Source organism: Pseudophryne corroboree, unplaced genomic scaffold, assembly GCF_028390025.1.
Source record: "Pseudophryne corroboree isolate aPseCor3 unplaced genomic scaffold, aPseCor3.hap2 scaffold_121, whole genome shotgun sequence".
Classification (NCBI taxonomy): Eukaryota; Metazoa; Chordata; class Amphibia; order Anura; family Myobatrachidae; genus Pseudophryne; species Pseudophryne corroboree.
In genome coordinates, this window is record NW_026967835.1 from 642,504 (window position 1) to 647,211 (window position 4,708).

At 41.0% G+C, this 4,708-nt stretch overlaps 1 non-coding gene across 1 annotated transcript; it reads left to right on the top strand.

The window, feature by feature from the left end:
• The first annotated feature begins 719 nt into the window (after window positions 1–719).
• LOC134992087 (U5 spliceosomal RNA) lies at window positions 720–834 on the top strand. The gene has a single exon (XR_010196280.1). It is a non-coding gene; the product is annotated as a U5 spliceosomal RNA (small nuclear RNA).
• The last annotated feature ends 3,874 nt before the right edge of the window (window positions 835–4,708 follow it).

Sequence of the window (4,708 nt, forward strand, 5' to 3'; positions counted from 1 at the left end):
AACCAAACAGCTCCGTTGCAATATCAATCAGCAAGTCATTTACTACAGTTAGAAATTGGATTTTCTGCGGTTAGTATTTGCTTATTGGAGCCACACAATTGCATAAGTGCATTTAAATGCGTATTTACCCAGTCCGGTTTGTTTTTCACAGGTTCTAGTGGTGGCAAATCGCCACAACCATTAACCATTTCATGTCTACCGTTGCTTATCGCTTTGGGTATTTACCAAAGTGAGGTTGGGATGATAGCTCATCTCACATAAGAACTCTGTCTCAACAAAGTTCCTTTAACTTGCGCTACTAAGGTATACTACGGTAGCAGATCAAGTTCGAAAACAATCACATCTAATTCCGTCTAAACAATGTCAATGCCTAGGTAAGATGATAAATACGGTAACTCAAAGACTTTTACCTACTACACCAGCAATAACAAATGTACGTCTAGTAATTAGTGCAAAACACGCACACTAGCGGTACATTGGTGTATTCACCTATTAAGAATAAAGATGTTTTTGCAATTTAGTTCGCCACCCTTCACTCGCGGTTCCCACAGAGGGAAAAGGGTGCATATACTCTGGACGACAGTCGCAGAGGGTCAGGATTTGTAGTTAGAATCAGCAACAAAGGTTCTAAAACACGACAGATTGCTGTCGATAAAGGTCCTAGAACTCTGTGCATTTTACAATGCAATACATGATTCGCTTTCAGTCTGACCAGGTATATACTCTGGTTTCTCTTCAGAACGAATAAATCTTTCGCCTTTTACTAAAGATTTCTGTGGAGAAGAACAACCATGAGTTTCAGGTAAATGTTTAATGCCTGTCTCACGCTGGCCTTAAGCAGTCAAACAAGGCAACGGCAGTTGCATACACAACAATCAGTGAGAACCAAGAAGCCGCATGGTAATGCGGCATGTGACTCTAATCCTCAATGGCTTAGAACACCATTATGTGAAAATGTCAAGAGATCATTACGTGAGTGGAAATCTGTTAGACAGAGGATCTCACCCGTCAGGATTTGGATCCTGAAAACTGGACATTAAATCCAGAGGTGTTTCATATGTGAGTCCACAGAAGGGGGTTACCCTCAAGTATACATGATGGCATCTCGCCACAATTACAAAAGCTCAGTATGTGTACAAAACAGATCACAAGGGCAGTGGCGGTGGAGTCTCTCACATTCATGTGGTCATTCAGCATCGTGTATCTGGCTCCACCAGTTTCCGCTGCTCTCTCTCTCTCCGTTGTCAAAACGGATCATAAGACAGTTTGTCACAGTCATACTGGTGGTAGCTCATGGGTTTCGGAGAAGTTTGCTTCTCGAATTTTCAAGGAATACTTGCACACGATCTTGGCCCGCTCATAATACGTCCAACCTGTTACATCAGGGAACGTTAGTTTACCCATAGTTACCTATGTACCTATCATCTATGTACCGCAGCTGCGGTTGACGGGGTGAGGGTGCAGACCGCCCTCTTAAGAAATTGAGCATTACAGTATCGGTTATACTAACCATGTTACGAAATAGTAAGCCGTTTAAGGCAGCTCATTTTTACAAAATTTCGTGTGCTTGCATAGGTTGTAAACCTCGGAAGTTTCCAACATCATCCTTCAAGTTACCCGTATTCTGTTAAACGGGGTGGGATGGAAAACGGCGTTGATCTGCACGAAGAGTGCAGGTATCTGTGTGGTAAACTTATTTTCAAGACGTTTGCCTCTATTGGCGTCTGTACACATCTTTCTACAAGGTGTCGTCAAAGTTCACACTCTATTTACCCACCTACAGCGCCAGGCGACTTGAAGTTGGGTTCAGATTTCTTACAGTGTTCATATTTTGAACCCTTTCAACAAATGGGAATTAAGTTTCTCACTTTGGAAAACAATTTTCTTATAGCCTTGGCTTCGGCAAGGGTTTTGTTTTCATATTTGGGTGCCTTGTATTCCAAGCCACCGTATTTGAGTTTTCTCATGACAAAGCAGATCTTCGGACGAATCACGCTTTCGTATTTTTCACATCAATATACCAATAGTGGTTCCTGTGTGGACAGCACATTCTAGAATTCTGAATGTGGTACACGCATTACGCGTTTATATATGTCCCAAACGCCAACAGTACGTGATATGAATACGTTGTTTGTTCTCTATGATACTACCAACTGGGGTTAGCCAGTTTCTTAGCAGACATTATCCAGTTGGGTGATAATAATGACTACAAGTCAGGGTTACTTTAAGGCTAAGTTACAATCGCCTACGTCAGTAATAGCTCATACCACAGGTTCTGTGGGAAGGTCAGACCCAGTGGGTCGTGGAGTGTCTAAAACGCGGCTATATAGCCTTCATGTGCACCATGTTTGTGCACGTTTACACGTTATAAATGGTGGCGCCATCAGCATCTAGCCTTGGCCTGCCTACTGTTACAAGTATCAAACAGCTCTCCCGCCCACGAGGGAAGCTTTGGTACGTCCCAAGAGTACTCCAGTGACCCCTAGTGGATGAAAAAGAAAATAGGATTTTGGTACTTACCAGGTAAATCCTTTTCTTTGAATCCATAGGGGGCACTGGACGCCCACCCAGAGCAGTTTACCTGGGTTGTTTTAAGCTCAAGGGAGCTTAGGGTAACAAGTTTACTTGATTGATATTAGGCTCAGAGGAGCTTATGGTAACACATTTTCACCGATTGGTTCAAATTATAAAGTTCTATCGGTTATGGGTCAACTGTTTAGTTGACAGTAAGGTTATGGGTCAACATTGTTGTTGTCCGTTATGTTATAGGTATTCTCCATTGTCAACCTCTCTATATCGTTCCTGTTCGCTCAGTAAAAAACACTGAGATAGTACACTGAGGTACTCGGGGATATGGAGGGGTGGGAGGGTCCTAAATTTGAATATTCAGTGCCTTTGTTCGGCTCCGCCCGTCCATATCCCAAGAGTACTCCAGTGCCCCCTATGGATTCAAAGAAAAGGATTTACCTGGTAAGTACCAAAATCCTATTTTTGCAAAGAGATAGGCATTGTAAAATTCAGGGCTATAACGTGTAGATGAAGCACTAACAGGAGGCTTTAAAATTTTCATTCTAGTGTCTTTTGTTTGGGAGAAAAATGCAAAGGTACAATACAGCTTTTCCTTGCCGATATCTCTCTTTTGCAAAGAGATAGGCATTGGAAAATTCAGGGCTATAATGTGTAGATGAAGCAATAACAGGAGGCTTTAAAATTTTCATTCTAGTGTCCTTCGTTTGGGAGAAAAATGCAAAGGTACAATACAGCTTTTCCTTGCCGATATCTCTCTTTTGCAAAGAGATAGGCATTGGAAAATTCAGGGCTATAACGTGTAGATGAAGCACTAATAGGAGGCTTTAAAATTTTCAATCTAGTGTCCTTCGTTTGGGAGAAAAATGCAAAGGTACAATACAGCTTTTCCTTGCCAATATCTCTCTTTTGCAAAGAGCTAGGCATTGGAAAATTCAGGGCTATAACGTGTAGATGAAGCACTAACAGGAGGCTTTAAAATTTTCATTCTAGTGTCTTTCGTTTGGGAGAAAAATGCAAAAGTACAATGCTGCTTTTCCTTGCCGATATCTCTCTTTTGCAAAGAGCTAGGCATTGGAAAATGCAGGGCTATAACGTGTAGATGAAGCACTAACAGGAGGCTTTTAAATTTTCATTCTAGTGTCCTTCGTTTGGGAGAAAAATGCAAAGGTACAATACAGCTTTTCCATGCCGATATCTCTCTTTTGCAAAGAGATAGGCATTGGAAAATTCAGGGCTATAACGTGTAGATGAAGCACTAACAGGAGGCTTTAAAATTTTCATTCTAGTGTCTTTCGTTTGGGAGAAAAACGCAAAGGTACAATACAGCTTTTCCTTGCCGATATCTCTCTTTTGCAAAGAGATAGGCATTGGAAAATTCAGGGCTATAACGTGTAGATGAAGCACTAACAGGAGGCTTTAAAATTTTCATTCTAGTGTCCTTCGTTTGGGAGAAAACTGCAAAGGTACAATACAGCTTTTCCTTGCCGATATCTCTCTTTTGCAAAGAGATAGGCATTGGAAAATTAAGGGCTATAACGTGTAGATGAAGCACTAATAGGAGGCTTTAAAATTTTCATTCTAGTGTCCTTCGTTTGGGAGAAAAATGCAAAGGTACAATACAGCTTTTCCTTGCCGATATCTCTCTTTTGCAAAGAGATAGGCATTGGGAAATTCAGGGCTATAACGTGTAGATGAAGCACTAACAGGAGGCTTTAAAATTTTCATTCTAGTGTCTTTCGTTTGGGAGAAAAATGCAAAGGTACAATACCGCTTTTCCTTGCCGATATCTCTCTTTTGCAAAGAGCTAGGCATTGGAAAATTCAGGGCTATAACGTGTAGATGAAGCACTAATAGGAGGCTTTAAAATTTTCAATCTAGTGTCCTTCGTTTGGGAGAAAAATGCAAAGGTACAATACAGCTTTTCCTTGCCGATATCTCTCTTTTGCAAAGAGATAGGCATTGGAAAATTCAGGGCTATAACGTGTAGATGAAGCACTAACAGGAGGCTTTTAAATTTTCATTCTAGTGTCTTTTGTTTGGGAGAAAAATGCAAAGGTACAATACAGCTTTTCCTTGCCGATATCTCTCTTTTGCAAAGAGATAGGCATTGGAAAATTCAGGGCTATAATGTGTAGATGAAGCAATAACAGGAGGCTTTAAAATTTTCATTCTAGTGTCC